Genomic DNA, 21,733 nt, shown 5'->3' with positions numbered 1-21,733 from the left:
AACACAAAGTTTCTTTTCAGTTGCAAACTCCAATCCATACATATATATGGGTAGGTAGAAGCTCCAACTCGGTTTTACACTGAAAACTGCAGGAACTTCAAACCGGCAAGGAAACAGACTGAGAAAGCAGAGAAAAAGTGTCTCCTGCAACCCGTTCCCTTGGTGCTAGATGAACGAACGTCTCTCCACTTGCTCAGTTCCGAGAGATAATTGTGTGTGTAAGCCGTCCTTCACATAGCTTGTTGGGAACACAAAGTTTCTTTTCAGTTGCAAACTCCATTCCATACTTATATATGGGGAGGTACTAGCTGCAACTCGGTTTTACAGTGAAAACTGCAGGAACTTCAAACCGGCACTAGGAAACAGACTGAGAAAGCAGAGAAAAAGTGTCTCCTGCAACCCGTTCCCTTGGTGCTAGATGAACGAACGTCTCTCCACTTGTTCAGTTCCGAGAGATATGTGTGTGTGTAAGCCGTCCTTCAACTAGCTTGTTGGGAACACAAAGTTTCTTATCAGTTGCAAACTCCATTCCATACTTATATATGGGGAGGTACTAGCTGCAACTCGGTTTTACAGTGAAAACTGCAGGAACTTCAAACCGGCACTAGGAAACAGACTGAGAAAGCAGAGAAAAAGTGTCTCCGGCAACCCGTTCCCTTGGTGCTAGATGAACGAACGTCTCTCCACTTGCTCAGTTCCGAGAGATATGTGTGTGTGTAAGCCGTCCTTCACCTAGCTTGTTGGGAACACAAAGTTTCTTTTCAGTTGCAAACTCCATTGCATACATATATATGGGGAGATACTAGCTCCAACTCGGTTTAAAGTGAAAACTGCAGCAAATTCAAACCGGCACTAGGAAAAAGACTGAGAAAGCAGAGAAAAAGTGACTCCTGGAACCCGTTCCCTTGGTGCTAGATGAACGAACGTCTCTCCACTTGCTCAGTTCTGAGAGATAAGTGTGTGTGAAAGCCGTCCTTCACCTAGCTTGTTGGGAACACAATGTTTCTTTTCATTTGCAAACTCCATTCCATACATATATATGGGGAGGTAGAAGCTCCAACTCGATTTTACAGTGAAAACTGCAGGAACTTCAAACCGGCACTAGGAAACAGACTGAGAAAGCAGAGAAAATGTGTCTCCTGCAACCCGTTCCATTGGTGCTAGATGAACGAACGTCTCTCCACTTGCTCAGTTCTGAGAGATAAGTGTGTGTGAAAGCCGTCCTTCACATAGCTTGTTGGGAACACAAAGATTCTTTTCAGTTGCATACTCCAATCCATACATATATAAGGGGAGGTAGAAGCTCCAACTCGGTTTTACACTGAAAACTGCAGGAACTTCAAACCGGCAGTAGGAAACAGACTGAGAAAGAAGAGAAAAAGTGTCTCCTGCAACCCGTTCCCTTGGTGCTAGATGAACGAACGTCTCTCCACTTGCTTAGTTCCGAGAGATAAGTGTGTGTGTAAGCCGTCCTTCAACTAGATTGTTGGGAACACAAAGTTTCTTTTCAGTTGCAAACCGCATTCCATACATATATATGGGGAGGTACAAGCTGCAACTCGGTTTTACAGTGAAAACTGCAGGAACTTCAAACCGGCACTAGGAAACAGACTGAGAATGCAGAGAAAAAGTGTCTCCTGGAACCCATTCCCTTGGTGCTACATGAACGAACGTCTCTCCACTTGCTCAGTTCTGAGAGATAAGTGTGTGTGAAAGCCGTCCTTCACCTAGCTTGTTGGGAACACAATGTTTCTCTTCAGTTGCAAACTCCATTCCATCCATATATATGGGGAGGTAGAAGCTCCAACTCTGTTTTACAGTGAAAACTGCAGGAACTTCAAACCGGCACTAGGAAACAGACTGAGAAAGCAGAGAAAAAGTGTCTCCTGCAAACCGTTCCCTTGGTGCTAGATGAACGAACGTCTCTCCACTTGCTCAGTTCTGAGAGATAAGCATGTGTGAAAGCCGTGCTTCACCTAGCTTGTTGGGAACACAATGTTTCTTTTCAGTTGCAAACTCCATTCCATACATATATATGGGGAGGTAGAAGCTCCAACTCGGTTTTAAGGTGAAAACTGCAGGAACTTCAAACCGGCACTAGGAAACAGACTGAGAAAGCAGAGAAAAAGTGTCTCCTGCAACCCGTTCCCTTGGTGCTAGATGAACGAACGTCTCTCAACTTGCTGAGTTCCGAGAGATAAGTGTGTGTGTAAGCCGTCCTTCAACTAGCTTGTTGGGAACACAATGTTTCTTTTCAGTTGCAAACTACATTCCATACATATATATGGGGAGGTACTAGCTCCAACCCGGTTTTACAGTGAAAACTGCAGGAACTTCAAAACGGCACTAGGAAACAGACTGAGAAAGCAGAGAAAAAGTGTCTCCTGCAACCCGTTCCCTTGGTGCTAGATGAACGAACGTCTCTCCACTTGCTCAGATCCGAGAGATAATTGTGTGTGTAAGCCGTCCTTCAACTAGCTTGTTGGGAACACAAAGTTTCTTTTCAGTTGCAAACTCCATTCCATACTTATATATGGGGAGGTACTAGCTGCAACTCGGTTTTACAGTGAAAACTGCAGGAACTTCAAACCGGCACTAGGAAACAGACTGAGAAAGCAGAGAAAAAGTGTCTCCTGCAACCCGTTCCCTTGGTGGTAGATGAACGAACGTCTCTCCACTTGTTCAATTCCGAGAGATATGTGTGTGTGTAAGCAGTCCTTCAACTAGCTTGTTGGGAACACAAAGTTTCTTTTCAGTTGCAAACTCCATTCCATACTTATATATGGGGAGGTACTAGCTGCAACTCGGTTTTACAGTGAAAACTGCAGGACCTTCAAACCGGCACTAGGAAACAGACTGAGAAAGCAGAGAAAAAGTGTCTCCGGCAACCCGTTCCCTTGGTGCTAGATGAAAGAACGTCTCTCCACTTGCTCATTTCTGAGAGATAAGTGTGTGTGAAAGCCGTCCTTCACCTCGCTTGTTGGGAACACAAAGTTTCTTTTCAGTTGCAAACTCCAATCCATACATATATATGGGTAGGTAGAAGCTCCAACTCGGTTTTACACTGAAAACTGCAGGAACTTCAAACCGGCAAGGAAACAGACTGAGAAAGCAGAGAAAAAGTGTCTCCTGCAACCCGTTCCCTTGGTGCTAGATGAACGAACGTCTCTCCACTTGCTCAGTTCCGAGAGATATTTGTGTGTGTAAGCCGTCCTTCAACTAGCTTGTTGGGAACACAAAGTTTCTTTTCAGTTGCAAACTCCATTCCATACTTATATATGGGGAGGTACTAGCTGCAACTCGGTTTTACAGTGAAAACTGCAGGAACTTCAAACCGGCACTAGGAAACAGACTGAGAAAGCAGAGAAAAAGTGTCTCCTGCAACCCGTTCCCTTGGTGCTAGATGAACGAACGTCTCTCCACTTGCTGAGTTCCGAGAGATAAGTGTGTGTGTAAGCCGTCCTTCAACTAGCTTGTTGGGAACACAATGTTTCTTTTCAGTTGCAAACTACATTCCATACATATATATGGGGAGGTACTAGCTCCAACCCGGTTTTACAGTGAAAACTGCAGGAACTTCAAAACGGCACTAGGAAACAGACTGAGAAAGCAGAGAAAAAGTGTCTCCTGCAACCCGTTCCATTGGTGCTAGATGAACGAACGTCTCTCCACTTGCTCAGTTCTGAGAGATAAGTGTGTGTGAAAGCCTTCCTTCACATAGCTTGTTGGGAACACAAAGTTTCTTTTCAGTTGCAAACTCCAATCCATACATATATAAGGGGAGGTAGAAGCTCCAACTCGGTTTTACACTGAAAATTGCAGGAACTTCAAACCGGCACTAGGAAACAGACTGAGAAAGAAGAGAAAAAGTGTCTCCTGCAACCCGTTCCCTTGGTGCTAGATGAACGAACGTCTCTCCACTTGCTCAGTTCCGAGAGATAAGTGTGTGTGTAAGCCGTCCTTCACATAGCTTGTTGGGAACACAAAGTTTCTTTTCAGTTGCAAACTCCAATCCATACATATATATGGGGAGGTACTACTCCAACTCGGTTTTACAGTGAAAACTGCAGGAACTTCAAACCGGCACTAGGAAACAGAATGAGAAAGCAGAGAAAAAGTGTCTCCAGGAACCCATTCCCTTGGTGCTACATGAACGAACGTCTCTCCACTTGCTCAGTTCTGAGAGATAAGTGTGTGTGAAAGCCGTCCTTCACCTAGCTTGTTGGGAACACAATGTTTCTTTTCAGTTGCAAACTCCATTCCATACATATATATGGGGAGGTAGAAGCTCCAACTCGGTTTTACAGTGAAAACTGCAGGAACTTCAAACCGGCACTAGGAAACAGACTGAGAATGCAGAGAAAAAGTGTCTCCTGCAACCCGTTCCCTTGGTGCTAGATGAAAGAACGTCTCTCCACTTGCTCAGTTCTGAGAGATAAGTGTGTGTGAAAGCCGTCCTTCACCTCGCTTGTTGGGAACACAAAGTTTCTTTTCAGTTGCAAACTCCAATCCATACATATATATGGGTAGGTAGAAGCTCCAACTCGGTTTTACACTGAAAACTGCAGGAACTTCAAACCGGCAAGGAAACAGACTGAGAAAGCAGAGAAAAAGTGTCTCCTGCAACCCGTTCCCTTGGTGCTAGATGAACGAACGTCTCTCCACTTGCTCAGTTCCGAGAGATAATTGTGTGTGTAAGCCGTCCTTCACATAGCTTGTTGGGAACACAAAGTTTCTTTTCAGTTGCAAACTCCATTCCATACTTATATATGGGGAGGTACTAGCTGCAACTCGGTTTTACAGTGAAAACTGCAGGAACTTCAAACCGGCACTAGGAAACAGACTGAGAAAGCAGAGAAAAAGTGTCTCCTGCAACCCGTTCCCTTGGTGCTAGATGAACGAACGTCTCTCCACTTGTTCAGTTCCGAGAGATATGTGTGTGTGTAAGCCGTCCTTCAACTAGCTTGTTGGGAACACAAAGTTTCTTATCAGTTGCAAACTCCATTCCATACTTATATATGGGGAGGTACTAGCTGCAACTCGGTTTTACAGTGAAAACTGCAGGAACTTCAAACCGGCACTAGGAAACAGACTGAGAAAGCAGAGAAAAAGTGTCTCCGGCAACCCGTTCCCTTGGTGCTAGATGAACGAACGTCTCTCCACTTGCTCAGTTCCGAGAGATATGTGTGTGTGTAAGCCGTCCTTCACCTAGCTTGTTGGGAACACAAAGTTTCTTTTCAGTTGCAAACTCCATTGCATACATATATATGGGGAGGTACTAGCTCCAACTCGGTTTAAAGTGAAAACTGCAGCAAATTCAAACCGGCACTAGGAAAAAGACTGAGAAAGCAGAGAAAAAGTGACTCCTGGAACCCGTTCCCTTGGTGCTAGATGAACGAACGTCTCTCCACTTGCTCAGTTCTGAGAGATAAGTGTGTGTGAAAGCCGTCCTTCACCTAGCTTGTTGGGAACACAATGTTTCTTTTCATTTGCAAACTCCATTCCATACATATATATGGGGAGGTAGAAGCTCCAACTCGATTTTACAGTGAAAACTGCAGGAACTTCAAACCGGCACTAGGAAACAGACTGAGAAAGCAGAGAAAATGTGTCTCCTGCAACCCGTTCCATTGGTGCTAGATGAACGAACGTCTCTCCACTTGCTCAGTTCTGAGAGATAAGTGTGTGTGAAAGCCGTCCTTCACATAGCTTGTTGGGAACACAAAGATTCTTTTCAGTTGCATACTCCAATCCATACATATATAAGGGGAGGTAGAAGCTCCAACTCGGTTTTACACTGAAAACTGCAGGAACTTCAAACCGGCAGTAGGAAACAGACTGAGAAAGAAGAGAAAAAGTGTCTCCTGCAACCCGTTCCCTTGGTGCTAGATGAACGAACGTCTCTCCACTTGCTTAGTTCCGAGAGATAAGTGTGTGTGTAAGCCGTCCTTCAACTAGCTTGTTGGGAACACAAAGTTTCTTTTCAGTTGCAAACCGCATTCCATACATATATATGGGGAGGTACAAGCTGCAACTCGGTTTTACAGTGAAAACTGCAGGAACTTCAAACCGGCACTAGGAAACAGACTGAGAATGCAGAGAAAAAGTGTCTCCTGGAACCCATTCCCTTGGTGCTACATGAACGAACGTCTCTCCACTTGCTCAGTTCTGAGAGATAAGTGTGTGTGAAAGCCGTCCTTCACCTAGCTTGTTGGGAACACAATGTTTCTTTTCAGTTGCAAACTCCATTCCATCCATATATATGGGGAGGTAGAAGCTCCAACTCTGTTTTACAGTGAAAACTGCAGGAACTTCAAACCGGCACTAGGAAACAGACTGAGAAAGCAGAGAAAAAGTGTCTCCTGCAAACCGTTCCCTTGGTGCTAGATGAACGAACGTCTCTCCACTTGCTCAGTTCTGAGAGATAAGCATGTGTGAAAGCCGTGCTTCACCTAGCTTGTTGGGAACACAATGTTTCTTTTCAGTTGCAAACTCCATTCCATACATATATATGGGGAGGTAGAAGCTCCAACTCGGTTTTAAGGTGAAAACTGCAGGAACTTCAAACCGGCACTAGGAAACAGACTGAGAAAGCAGAGAAAAAGTGTCTCCTGCAACCCGTTCCCTTGGTGCTAGATGAACGAACGTCTCTCAACTTGCTGAGTTCCGAGAGATAAGTGTGTGTGTAAGCCGTCCTTCAACTAGCTTGTTGGGAACACAATGTTTCTTTTCAGTTGCAAACTACATTCCATACATATATATGGGGAGGTACTAGCTCCAACCCGGTTTTACAGTGAAAACTGCAGGAACTTCAAAACGGCACTAGGAAACAGACTGAGAAAGCAGAGAAAAAGTGTCTCCTGCAACCCGTTCCCTTGGTGCTAGATGAACGAACGTCTCTCCACTTGCTCAGATCCGAGAGATAATTGTGTGTGTAAGCCGTCCTTCAACTAGCTTGTTGGGAACACAAAGTTTCTTTTCAGTTGCAAACTCCATTCCATACTTATATATGGGGAGGTACTAGCTGCAACTCGGTTTTACAGTGAAAACTGCAGGAACTTCAAACCGGCACTAGGAAACAGACTGAGAAAGCAGAGAAAAAGTGTCTCCTGCAACCCGTTCCCTTGGTGGTAGATGAACGAACGTCTCTCCACTTGTTCAATTCCGAGAGATATGTGTGTGTGTAAGCAGTCCTTCAACTAGCTTGTTGGGAACACAAAGTTTCTTTTCAGTTGCAAACTCCATTCCATACTTATATATGGGGAGGTACTAGCTGCAACTCGGTTTTACAGTGAAAACTGCAGGACCTTCAAACCGGCACTAGGAAACAGACTGAGAAAGCAGAGAAAAAGTGTCTCCGGCAACCCGTTCCCTTGGTGCTAGATGAACGAACGTCTCTCCACTTGCTCAGTTCCGAGAGATATGTGTGTGTGTAAGCCGTCCTTCACTTAGCTTGTTGGGAACACAAAGTTTCTTTTCAGTTGCAAACTCCATTCCATACATATATATGGGGAGGTACTAGCTCCAACTCGGTTTTACAGTGAAAACTGCAGCAACTTCAAACCGGCACTAGGAAAAAGACTGAGAAAGCAGAGAAAAAGTGACTCCTGGAACCCGTTCCCTTGGTGCTAGATGAACGAACGTCTCTCCACTTGCTCAGTTCTGAGAGATAAGTGTGTGTGAAAGCCGTCCTTCACCTAGCTTGTTGGGAACACAATGTTTCTTTTCATTTGCAAACTCCATTCCATACATATATATGGGGAGGAAGAAGCTCCAACTCGATTTTACAGTGAAAACTGCAGGAACTTCAAACCGGCACTAGGAAACAGACTGAGAAAGCAGAGAAAAAGTGTCTCCTGCAACCCGTTCCATTGGTGCTAGATGAACGAACGTCTCTCCACTTGCTCAGTTCTGAGAGATAAGTGTGTGTGAAAGCCGTCCTTCACATAGCTTGTTGGGAACACAAAGATTCTTTTCAGTTGCAAACTCCAATCCATACATATATAAGGGGAGGTAGAAGCTCCAACTCGGTTTTACACTGAAAACTGCAGGAACTTCAAACCGGCACTAGGAAACAGACTGAGAAAGAAGAGAAAAAGTGTCTCCTGCAACCCGTTCCCTTGGTGCTAGATGAACGAACGTCTCTCCACTTGCTTAGTTCCGAGAGATAAGTGTGTGTGTAAGCCGTCCTTCAACTAGCTTGTTGGGAACACAAAGTTTCTTTTCAGTTGCAAACCGCATTCCATACATATATATGGGGAGGTACAAGCTGCAACTCGGTTTTACAGTGAAAACTGCAGGAACTTCAAACCGGCACTAGGAAACAGACTGAGAAAGCAGAGAAAAAGTGTCTCCTGGAACCCATTCCCTTGGTGCTACATGAACGAACGTCTCTCCACTTGCTCAGTTCTGAGAGATAAGTGTGTGTGAAAGCCGTCCTTCACCTAGCTTGTTGGGAACACAATGTTTCTTTTCAGTTGCAAACTCCATTCCATACATATATATGGGGAGGTAGAAGCTCCAACTCTGTTTTACAGTGAAAACTGCAGGAACTTCAAACCGGCACTAGGAAACAGACTGAGAAAGCAGAGAAAAAGTGTCTCCTGCAAACCGTTCCCTTGGTGCTAGATGAACGAACGTCTCTCCACTTGCTCAGTTCTGAGAGATAAGCATGTGTGAAAGCCGTGCTTCACCTAGCTTGTTGGGAGCACAAAGTTTCTTTTTAGTTGCAAACTCCATTCCATACATTTATATGGGGAGGTAGAAGCTCCAACTAGGTTTTACAGTGAAAACTGTAGGAACTTCAAACCGGCACTAGGAAACAGACTGAGAAAGCAGAGAAAAAGTGTCTCCAGCAACCCGTTCCCTTGGTGGTAGATGAACGAACGTCTCTCCACTTGCTCAGTCCTGAGAGATAAGTGTGTGTGAAAGCCGTACTTCACCTAGCTTGTTGGGAACACAAAGTTTCTTTTCAGTTACAAACTCCATTCCATACATATATATGGGGAGGTAGAAGCTCCAACACGGTTTTACACTGAAAACTGCAGGAAATTCAAACCGGCACTAGGAAACAGACTGAGAATGCAGAGAAAAATTGTCTCCTGCAACCCGTTCCCTTGGTGCTAGATGAACGAACGTCTCTCCACTTGCTCAGTTCCGAGAGATAAGTGTGTGTGCAAGCCGTACTTCAACTAACTTGTTGGAAACACAAAGATTCTTTTCAGTTGAAAACTCCATTCCATACATATATATGGGTAGGTACTAGCTCCAACTCGATTTTACAGTGAAAACTGCAGGAACTTCAAACCGGCACTAGGAAACAGACTGAGAAAGCAGAGAAAAAGTGTCTCCAGCAACCCGTTCCCTTGGTGCTAGATGAACGAACGTCTCTCCACTTGCTCAGTCCTGAGAGATAAGTGTGTGTGAAAGCCGTACTTCACCTAGCTTGTTGGGAACACAAAGCTTCTTTTCAGTTGCAAACTCCATTCCATACATATATATGGGGAGGTAGAAGCTCCAACACGGTTTTACACTGAAAACTGCAGGACATTCAAACCGGCACTAGGAAACAGACTGAGAAAGCAGAGAAAAATTGTCTCCTGCAACCCGTTCCCTTGGTGCTAGATGAACGAACGTCTCTCCACTTGCTCAGTTCCGAGAGATAAGTGTGTGTGCAATCCGTACTTTAACTAACTTGTTGGAAACACAAAGTTTCTTTTCAGTTGCAAACTCCATTCCATACATATATAAGGGGAGGTACTAGCTCCAACTCGGTTTTACAGTGAAAACTGCAGGAACTTCAAACCGGCACTAGGAAACAGACTGAGAATGCAGAGAAAAAGTGTCTCCTGCAACCCGTTCCCTTGGTGCTAGAAGAACGAACGTCTCTCCACTTGCTCAGTTCCGAGGGATAATTGTGTGTTTAAGCCGTACTTCAAATAGCTTATTGGGAACACAAAGTTTCTTTTCAGTTGCAAAATCCATTCCATACATATATATGGGGAGGTAGAATCTCCAACTCGGTTTTACAGTGAAAACTGCAGGAACTTCAAACCGGCACTAGGAAACAGACTGAGAAAGCAGAGAAAAAGTGTCTCCTGCAACCCGTTCCCTTGGTGCTAGATGAACGAACGTCTCTCCACTTGCTCAGTTCTGAAAAATAAGTGTGTGTGTAAGCCGTCCTTCAACTAGCTTGTTGGGAACACAAAGGTTCTTTTCAGTTGCAAACTACATTCCATACATATATATGGGGATATACTAGCTCCAACCCGGTTTTACAGTGAAAACTGCAGGAACTTCAAAACGGCACTAGGAAACAGACTGAGAAAGCAGAGAAAAAGTGTCTCCTGCAACCCGTTCCATTGGTGCTAGATGAACGAACGTCTCTCCACTTGCTCAGTTCTGAGAGATAAGTGTGTGTGAAAGCCGTCCTTCACATAGCTTGTTGGGAACACAAACTTTCTTTTCAGTTGCAAACTCCAATCCATACATATATAAGGGGAGGTAGAAGCTCCAACTCGGTTTTACACTGAAAACTGCAGGAACTTCAAACCGGCAATAGGAAACAGACTGAGAAAGAAGAGAAAGAGTGTCTCCTGCAACCCGTTCCCTTGGTGCTAGATGAACGAACGTCTCTCCACTTGCTCAGTTCCGAGAGATAAGTGTGTGTGTAAGCCGTCCTTCAACTAGCTTGTTGGGAACACAAAGTTTCTTTTCAGTTGCAAACACCATTCCATACATATATATGGGGAGGTACTAGCTCCAAATCGGTTTTACAGTGAAAACTGCAGGAACTTCAAATCGGCACTAGGAAACAGAATGAAAAAGCAGAGAAAAAGTGTCTCCAGGAAACCATTCCCTTGGTGCTACATGAACGAACGTCTCTCCACTTGCTCAGTTCTGAGAGATAAGTGTGAGTGAAAGCCGTCATTCACCTAGCTTGTTGGGAACACAATGTTTCTTTTCAGTTGCAAACTCCATTCCATACATATATATGGGGAGGTAGAAGCTCCAACTCGGTTTTACAGTGAAATCTGCAGGAACTTCAAACCGGCACTAGGAAACAGACTGAGAATGCAGACAAAAAGTGTCTCCTGCAACCCGTTCCCTTGGTGCTAGATGAAAGAACGTCTCTCCACATGCTCAGTTCTGAGAGATAAGTGTGTGTGAAAGCCGTCCTTCAAATAGCTTGTTGGGAACACAAAGTTTCTTTTCAGTTGCAAACTCCAATCCATACATATATATGGGTAGGTAGAAGCTCCAACTCGGTTTTACACTGAAAACTACAGGAACTTCAAACCGGCAAGGAAACAGACTGAGAAAGCAGAAAAAAGTGTCTCCTGCAACCCGTTCCCTTGGTGCTAGATGAACGAACGTCTCTCCACTTGCTCAGTTCCGAGAGATAATTGTGTGTGTAAGCCGTCCTTCAACTAGCTTGTTGGAAACACAAAGTTTCTTTTCAGTTGCAAACTCCATTCCATACTTATATATGGGGAGGTACTAGCTGCAACTCGGTTTTACAGTGAAAACTGCAGGAACTTCAAACCGGCACTAGGAAACAGACTGACAAAGCAGAGAAAAAGTGTCTCCTGTAACCCGTTCCCTTGGTGCTAGATGAACGATCGTCTCTCCACTTGCTCATTTCTGAGAGATAAGTGTGTGTGAAAGCCGTCCTTCACCTAGCTTGTTGGGAACACAAAGTTTCTTTTCAGTTGCAAACTCCATTCCATACTTATATATGGGGAGGTACTAGCTGCAACTCGGTTTTACAGTGAAAACTGCAGGAACTTCAAACCGGCACTAGGAAACAGACTGAGAAAGCAGAGAAAAAGTGTCTCCTGCAACCCGTTCCCTTGGTGCTAGATGAACGAACGTCTCTCCACTTGTTCAGTTCCGAGAGATATGTGTGTGTGTAAGCCGTCCTTCAACTAGCTTGTTGGGAACACAAAGTTTCTTATCAGTTGCAAACTCCATTCCATACTTATATATGGGGAGGTACTAGCTGCAACTCGGTTTTACAGTGAAAACTGCAGGAACTTCAAACCGGCACTAGGAAACAGACTGAGAAAGCAGAGAAAAAGTGTCTCCGGCAACCCGTTCCCTTGGTGCTAGATGAACGAACGTCTCTCCACTTGCTCAGTTCCGAGAGATATGTGTGTGTGTAAGCCGTCCTTCACCTAGCTTGTTGGGAACACAAAGTTTCTTTTCAGTTGCAAACTCCATTGCATACATATATATGGGGAGGTACTAGCTCCAACTCGGTTTAAAGTGAAAACTGCAGCAAATTCAAACCGGCACTAGGAAAAAGACTGAGAAAGCAGAGAAAAAGTGACTCCTGGAACCCGTTCCCTTGGTGCTAGATGAACGAACGTCTCTCCACTTGCTCAGTTCTGAGAGATAAGTGTGTGTGAAAGCCGTCCTTCACCTAGCTTGTTGGGAACACAATGTTTCTTTTCATTTGCAAACTCCATTCCATACATATATATGGGGAGGTAGAAGCTCCAACTCGATTTTACAGTGAAAACTGCAGGAACTTCAAACCGGCACTAGGAAACAGACTGAGAAAGCAGAGAAAATGTGTCTCCTGCAACCCGTTCCATTGGTGCTAGATGAACGAACGTCTCTCCACTTGCTCAGTTCTGAGAGATAAGTGTGTGTGAAAGCCGTCCTTCACATAGCTTGTTGGGAACACAAAGATTCTTTTCAGTTGCATACTCCAATCCATACATATATAAGGGGAGGTAGAAGCTCCAACTCGGTTTTACACTGAAAACTGCAGGAACTTCAAACCGGCAGTAGGAAACAGACTGAGAAAGAAGAGAAAAAGTGTCTCCTGCAACCCGTTCCCTTGGTGCTAGATGAACGAACGTCTCTCCACTTGCTTAGTTCCGAGAGATAAGTGTGTGTGTAAGCCGTCCTTCAACTAGCTTGTTGGGAACACAAAGTTTCTTTTCAGTTGCAAACCGCATTCCATACATATATATGGGGAGGTACAAGCTGCAACTCGGTTTTACAGTGAAAACTGCAGGAACTTCAAACCGGCACTAGGAAACAGACTGAGAATGCAGAGAAAAAGTGTCTCCTGGAACCCATTCCCTTGGTGCTACATGAACGAACGTCTCTCCACTTGCTCAGTTCTGAGAGATAAGTGTGTGTGAAAGCCGTCCTTCACCTAGCTTGTTGGGAACACAATGTTTCTTTTCAGTTGCAAACTCCATTCCATCCATATATATGGGGAGGTAGAAGCTCCAACTCTGTTTTACAGTGAAAACTGCAGGAACTTCAAACCGGCACTAGGAAACAGACTGAGAAAGCAGAGAAAAAGTGTCTCCTGCAAACCGTTCCCTTGGTGCTAGATGAACGAACGTCTCTCCACTTGCTCAGTTCTGAGAGATAAGCATGTGTGAAAGCCGTGCTTCACCTAGCTTGTTGGGAACACAATGTTTCTTTTCAGTTGCAAACTCCATTCCATACATATATATGGGGAGGTAGAAGCTCCAACTCGGTTTTAAGGTGAAAACTGCAGGAACTTCAAACCGGCACTAGGAAACAGACTGAGAAAGCAGAGAAAAAGTGTCTCCTGCAACCCGTTCCCTTGGTGCTAGATGAACGAACGTCTCTCAACTTGCTGAGTTCCGAGAGATAAGTGTGTGTGTAAGCCGTCCTTCAACTAGCTTGTTGGGAACACAATGTTTCTTTTCAGTTGCAAACTACATTCCATACATATATATGGGGAGGTACTAGCTCCAACCCGGTTTTACAGTGAAAACTGCAGGAACTTCAAAACGGCACTAGGAAACAGACTGAGAAAGCAGAGAAAAAGTGTCTCCTGCAACCCGTTCCCTTGGTGCTAGATGAACGAACGTCTCTCCACTTGCTCAGATCCGAGAGATAATTGTGTGTGTAAGCCGTCCTTCAACTAGCTTGTTGGGAACACAAAGTTTCTTTTCAGTTGCAAACTCCATTCCATACTTATATATGGGGAGGTACTAGCTGCAACTCGGTTTTACAGTGAAAACTGCAGGAACTTCAAACCGGCACTAGGAAACAGACTGAGAAAGCAGAGAAAAAGTGTCTCCTGCAACCCGTTCCCTTGGTGGTAGATGAACGAACGTCTCTCCACTTGTTCAATTCCGAGAGATATGTGTGTGTGTAAGCAGTCCTTCAACTAGCTTGTTGGGAACACAAAGTTTCTTTTCAGTTGCAAACTCCATTCCATACTTATATATGGGGAGGTACTAGCTGCAACTCGGTTTTACAGTGAAAACTGCAGGACCTTCAAACCGGCACTAGGAAACAGACTGAGAAAGCAGAGAAAAAGTGTCTCCGGCAACCCGTTCCCTTGGTGCTAGATGAACGAACGTCTCTCCACTTGCTCAGTTCCGAGAGATATGTGTGTGTGTAAGCCGTCCTTCACTTAGCTTGTTGGGAACACAAAGTTTCTTTTCAGTTGCAAACTCCATTCCATACATATATATGGGGAGGTACTAGCTCCAACTCGGTTTTACAGTGAAAACTGCAGCAACTTCAAACCGGCACTAGGAAAAAGACTGAGAAAGCAGAGAAAAAGTGACTCCTGGAACCCGTTCCCTTGGTGCTAGATGAACGAACGTCTCTCCACTTGCTCAGTTCTGAGAGATAAGTGTGTGTGAAAGCCGTCCTTCACCTAGCTTGTTGGGAACACAATGTTTCTTTTCATTTGCAAACTCCATTCCATACATATATATGGGGAGGAAGAAGCTCCAACTCGATTTTACAGTGAAAACTGCAGGAACTTCAAACCGGCACTAGGAAACAGACTGAGAAAGCAGAGAAAAAGTGTCTCCTGCAACCCGTTCCATTGGTGCTAGATGAACGAACGTCTCTCCACTTGCTCAGTTCTGAGAGATAAGTGTGTGTGAAAGCCGTCCTTCACATAGCTTGTTGGGAACACAAAGATTCTTTTCAGTTGCAAACTCCAATCCATACATATATAAGGGGAGGTAGAAGCTCCAACTCGGTTTTACACTGAAAACTGCAGGAACTTCAAACCGGCACTAGGAAACAGACTGAGAAAGAAGAGAAAAAGTGTCTCCTGCAACCCGTTCCCTTGGTGCTAGATGAACGAACGTCTCTCCACTTGCTTAGTTCCGAGAGATAAGTGTGTGTGTAAGCCGTCCTTCAACTAGCTTGTTGGGAACACAAAGTTTCTTTTCAGTTGCAAACCGCATTCCATACATATATATGGGGAGGTACAAGCTGCAACTCGGTTTTACAGTGAAAACTGCAGGAACTTCAAACCGGCACTAGGAAACAGACTGAGAAAGCAGAGAAAAAGTGTCTCCTGGAACCCATTCCCTTGGTGCTACATGAACGAACGTCTCTCCACTTGCTCAGTTCTGAGAGATAAGTGTGTGTGAAAGCCGTCCTTCACCTAGCTTGTTGGGAACACAATGTTTCTTTTCAGTTGCAAACTCCATTCCATACATATATATGGGGAGGTAGAAGCTCCAACTCTGTTTTACAGTGAAAACTGCAGGAACTTCAAACCGGCACTAGGAAACAGACTGAGAAAGCAGAGAAAAAGTGTCTCCTGCAAACCGTTCCCTTGGTGCTAGATGAACGAACGTCTCTCCACTTGCTCAGTTCTGAGAGATAAGCATGTGTGAAAGCCGTGCTTCACCTAGCTTGTTGGGAGCACAAAGTTTCTTTTTAGTTGCAAACTCCATTCCATACATTTATATGGGGAGGTAGAAGCTCCAACTAGGTTTTACAGTGAAAACTGTAGGAACTTCAAACCGGCACTAGGAAACAGACTGAGAAAGCAGAGAAAAAGTGTCTCCAGCAACCCGTTCCCTTGGTGGTAGATGAACGAACGTCTCTCCACTTGCTCAGTCCTGAGAGATAAGTGTGTGTGAAAGCCGTACTTCACCTAGCTTGTTGGGAACACAAAGTTTCTTTTCAGTTACAAACTCCATTCCATACATATATATGGGGAGGTAGAAGCTCCAACACGGTTTTACACTGAAAACTGCAGGAAATTCAAACCGGCACTAGGAAACAGACTGAGAATGCAGAGAAAAATTGTCTCCTGCAACCCGTTCCCTTGGTGCTAGATGAACGAACGTCTCTCCACTTGCTCAGTTCCGAGAGATAAGTGTGTGTGCAAGCCGTACTTCAACTAACTTGTTGGAAACACAAAGATTCTTTTCAGTTGAAAACTCCATTCCATACATATATATGGGTAGGTACTAGCTCCAACTCGATTTTACAGTGAAAACTGCAGGAACTTCAAACCGGCACTAGGAAACAGACTGAGAAAGCAGAGAAAAAGTGTCTCCAGCAACCCGTTCCCTTGGTGCTAGATGAACGAACGTCTCTCCACTTGCTCAGTCCTGAGAGATAAGTGTGTGTGAAAGCCGTACTTCACCTAGCTTGTTGGGAACACAAAGCTTCTTTTCAGTTGCAAACTCCATTCCATACATATATATGGGGAGGTAGAAGCTCCAACACGGTTTTACACTGAAAACTGCAGGACATTCAAACCGGCACTAGGAAACAGACTGAGAAAGCAGAGAAAAATTGTCTCCTGCAACCCGTTCCCTTGGTGCTAGATGAACGAACGTCTCTCCACTTGCTCAGTTCCGAGAGATAAGTGTGTGTGCAATCCGTACTTTAACTAACTTGTTGGAAACACAAAGTTTCTTTTCAGTTGCAAACTCCATTCCATACATATATAAGGGGAGGTACTAGCTCCAACTCGGTTTTACAGTGAAAACTGCAGGAACTTCAAACCGGCACTAGGAAACAGACTGAGAATGCAGAGAAAAAGTGTCTCCTGCAACCCGTTCCCTTGGTGCTAGAAGAACGAACGTCTCTCCACTTGCTCAGTTCCGAGGGATAATTGTGTGTTTAAGCCGTACTTCAAATAGCTTATTGGGAACACAAAGTTTCTTTTCAGTTGCAAAATCCATTCCATACATATATATGGGGAGGTAGAATCTCCAACTCGGTTTTACAGTGAAAACTGCAGGAACTTCAAACCGGCACTAGGAAACAGACTGAGAAAGCAGAGAAAAAGTGTCTCCTGCAACCCGTTCCCTTGGTGCTAGATGAACGAACGTCTCTCCACTTGCTCAGTTCTGAAAAATAAGTGTGTGTGTAAGCCGTCCTTCAACTAGCTTGTTGGGAACACAAAGGTTCTTTTCAGTTGCAAACTACATTCCATACATATATATGGGGATATACTAGCTCCAACCCGGTTTTACAGTGAAAACTGCAGGAACTTCAAAACGGCACTAGGAAACAGACTGAGAAAGCAGAGAAAAAGTGTCTCCTGCAACCCGTTCCATTGGTGCTAGATGAACGAACGTCTCTCCACTTGCTCAGTTCTGAGAGATAAGTGTGTGTGAAAGCCGTCCTTCACATAGCTTGTTGGGAACACAAACTTTCTTTTCAGTTGCAAACTCCAATCCATACATATATAAGGGGAGGTAGAAGCTCCAACTCGGTTTTACACTGAAAACTGCAGGAACTTCAAACCGGCAATAGGAAACAGACTGAGAAAGAAGAGAAAGAGTGTCTCCTGCAACCCGTTCCCTTGGTGCTAGATGAACGAACGTCTCTCCACTTGCTCAGTTCCGAGAGATAAGTGTGTGTGTAAGCCGTCCTTCAACTAGCTTGTTGGGAACACAAAGTTTCTTTTCAGTTGCAAACACCATTCCATACATATATATGGGGAGGTACTAGCTCCAAATCGGTTTTACAGTGAAAACTGCAGGAACTTCAAATCGGCACTAGGAAACAGAATGAAAAAGCAGAGAAAAAGTGTCTCCAGGAAACCATTCCCTTGGTGCTACATGAACGAACGTCTCTCCACTTGCTCAGTTCTGAGAGATAAGTGTGAGTGAAAGCCGTCATTCACCTAGCTTGTTGGGAACACAATGTTTCTTTTCAGTTGCAAACTCCATTCCATACATATATATGGGGAGGTAGAAGCTCCAACTCGGTTTTACAGTGAAATCTGCAGGAACTTCAAACCGGCACTAGGAAACAGACTGAGAATGCAGACAAAAAGTGTCTCCTGCAACCCGTTCCCTTGGTGCTAGATGAAAGAACGTCTCTCCACATGCTCAGTTCTGAGAGATAAGTGTGTGTGAAAGCCGTCCTTCAAATAGCTTGTTGGGAACACAAAGTTTCTTTTCAGTTGCAAACTCCAATCCATACATATATATGGGTAGGTAGAAGCTCCAACTCGGTTTTACACTGAAAACTGCAGGAACTTCAAACCGGCAAGGAAACAGACTGAGAAAGCAGAAAAAAGTGTCTCCTGCAACCCGTTCCCTTGGTGCTAGATGAACGAACGTCTCTCCACTTGCTCAGTTCCGAGAGATAATTGTGTGTGTAAGCCGTCCTTCAACTAGCTTGTTGGAAACACAAAGTTTCTTTTCAGTTGCAAACTCCATTCCATACTTATATATGGGGAGGTACTAGCTGCAACTCGGTTTTACAGTGAAAACTGCAGGAACTTCAAACCGGCACTAGGAAACAGACTGACAAAGCAGAGAAAAAGTGTCTCCTGTAACCCGTTCCCTTGGTGCTAGATGAACGATCGTCTCTCCACTTGCTCATTTCTGAGAGATAAGTGTGTGTGAAAGCCGTCCTTCACCTAGCTTGTTGGGAACACAAAGTTTCTTTTCAGTTGCAAACTCCAATCCATACATATATAAGGGGAGGTAGAAGCTCCAACTCGGTTTTACAGTGAAAACTGCAGGAACTTCAAACCGGCACTAGGAAACAGACTGAGAAAGCAGAGAAAAAGTGTCTCCTGCAACCCGTTCCCTTGGTGCTAGATGAACGAACGTCTCTCCACTTGCTCAGTTCCGAGAGATATGTGTGTGTGTAAGCCGTCCTTCACCTAGCTTGTTGGGAACACATAGTTTCTTTTCAGTTGCAAACTCCATTCCATACATATATATGGGGAGGTACTAGCTCCAACTCGTTTTTACAGTGAAAACTGCAGCAACTTCAAACCGGCACTAGGAAAAAGACTGAGAAAGCAGAGAAAAAGTGTCTCCTGGAACCCGTTCCCTTGGTGCTAGATGAACGAAAGTCTCTCCACTTGCTTAGTTCCGAGAGATAAGTGTGTGTGTAAGCCGTCCTTCAACTAGCTTGTTGGGAACACAAAGTTTATTTTCAGTTGCAAACCCCATTCCATACATATATATGGGGAGGTACTAGCTCCAACTCGATTTTACAGTGAAAACTGCAGGAACTTCAAACCGGCACTAGGAAACAGACTGAGAAAGCAGAGAAAAAGTGTCTCCTGGAACCCATTCCCTTGGTGCTACATGAACGAACGTCTCTCCACTTGCTCAGTTCTGAGAGATAAGTGTGTGTGAAAGCCGTCCTTCACCTTGCTTGTTGGGAACACAATGTTTCTTTTCAGTTGCAAACTCCATTCCATACATATATATGGGGAGGTAGAAGCTCCAACTCGGTTTTACAGTGAAAAATGTAGGAAATTCAAACCGGCACTAGGAAACAGACTGAGAAAGTAGAGAAATATTGTCTCCTGCAACCTGTTCCCTTGGTGCTAGATGAACGAACGTCTCTCCACTTGCTCAGTTCTGAGAGATAAGTGTGTGTGAAAGCCGTACTTCACCTAGCTTGTTGGGAACACAAAGTTTCTTTTCAGTTGCAAACTCCATTCCATACATATATATGGGGAGGTAGAAGCTCCAACACTGTTTTACACTGAAAACTGCAGGAACTTCAAAACGGCACTAGGAAACAGACTGAGAAAGCAGAGAAAAAGTGTCTCCTGCAACCCGTTCCCTTGGTGCTAGATGAACGAACGTCTCTCCATTTGCTCAGTTCCGAGAGATAAGAGTGTGTGTAAGCCGTACTTCAACTAGTTGTTGGGAACACAAAGTTTCTTTTCAGTTGCAAACTCCATTCCATACATATATATGGGGAGGTACAAGCTCCAACTCTGTTTTATAGTGAAAACTGCAGGAACTTCAAACCGGCACTAGGAAACAGAATGAGAAACCAGAGAAAAAGTGTCTCCTGCAAACCGTTCCCTTGGTGCTACATGAACGAACGTCTCTCCACTTGCTCAGTTCTGAGAGATAAGCGTGTGTGAAAGCCGTCCTTCACCTAGCTTGTTGGGAGCACAAAGTTTCTTTTTAGTTGCAAACTCCATTCCATACATATATATGGGGAGGTAGAAGCTCCAACTAGGTTTTACAGTGAAAACTGTAGGAACTTCAAACCGGCACTAGGAAACAGACTGAGAAAGCAGAGAAAAAGTGTCTCCTGCAACCCGTTCCCTTGGTGCTAGATGAACGAACGTCTCTCCACTTGCTCAGTCCTGAGAGATAAGTGTGTGTGAAAGCCGTCCTTCACCTAGCTTGTTGGGAACACAAAGTTTCTTTTCAGTTGCAAACTCCATTCCATACATATATATGGGGAGGTAGAAGCTCCAACACGGTTTTACACTGAAAACTGCAGGAAATTCAAACCGGCAGTAGGAAACATACTGAGAAAGCAGAGAAAAATTGTCTCCTGCAACCCGTTCCCTTGGTGCTAGATGAACGAACGTCTCTCCACTTGCTCAGTTCCGAGAGATAAGTGTGTGTGCAAGCCGTACTTCAACTAACTTGTTGGAAACACAAAGTTTCTTTTCAGTTGCAAACGCCATTCCATACATATATATGGGGAGGTACAAGCTCCAACTCGGTTTTACAGTGAAAACTGCAGGAACTTCAAACCGGCACTAGGAAACAGACTGAGAATGCAGAGAAAAAGTGTCTCCTGCAACCCGTTCCCTTGGTGCTAGATGAACGAACGTCTCTCCACTTGCTCAGTTCCGAGGGATAATTGTGTGTGTAAGCCGTACTTCAACTAGCTTGTTGGGAACACAAAGTTTCTTTTCAGTTGCAAACTCCATTCCATACATATATAAGGGGAGGTAGAAGCTCCAACTCGGTTTTACAGTGAAAACTGCAGGAACTTCAAACCGGCACTAGGAAACAGACTGAGAAAGCAGAGAAAAAGTGTCTCCTGCAAGCCGTTCCCTTGGTGCTAGATGAACGAACGTCTCTCCACTTGCTCAGTTCCGAGAGATAAGTGTGTGTGTAAGCCGTACTTCAACTAGCTTGTTGGGAACACAAAGTTTCTTTTCAGTTGCAAACTCCATTCCATACATATATATGGGGAGGTACTAGCTCCAACCCGGTTTTACAGTGAAAACTGCAGGAACTTCCAACCGGCACTAGGAAACAGACTGAGAAAGCAGAGAAAAAGTGTCTCCTGCAACCCGTTCCCTTGGTGCTAGATGAACGAACGTCTCTCCACTTGCTCAGTTCCGAGAGATAAGTGTGTGTGTAAGCCGTACTTCAACTAGCTTGTTGGGAACACAAAGTTTCTTTTCAGTTCCAAACTCCATTCCATACATATATATGGGGAGGTACTAGCTACAACTCGGTTTTACAGTGAAAACTGCAGGAACTTCCAACCGGCACTAGGAAACAGACTGAGAAAGCAGAGAAAAAGTGTCTCCTGCAACCCGTTCCCTTGGTGCTAGATGAACGAACGTCTCTCCACTTGCTCAGTTCCGAGAGATAAGTGTGTGTGTAAGCCGTCCTTCAACTAGCTTGTTGGGAACACAAAGTTTCTTTTCAGTTGCAAACTCCATTCCATACATATATATGGGGAGGTACTAGCTCCAACCCGGTTTTACAGTGAAAAC

Source organism: Camelus bactrianus, chromosome 4, assembly GCF_048773025.1.
Source record: "Camelus bactrianus isolate YW-2024 breed Bactrian camel chromosome 4, ASM4877302v1, whole genome shotgun sequence".
In the NCBI taxonomy this organism is placed as follows: Eukaryota; Metazoa; Chordata; class Mammalia; order Artiodactyla; family Camelidae; genus Camelus; species Camelus bactrianus.
The sequence above is the reverse complement of the archived record's forward strand: the minus strand, read 5'-3'. Positions refer to the sequence as shown.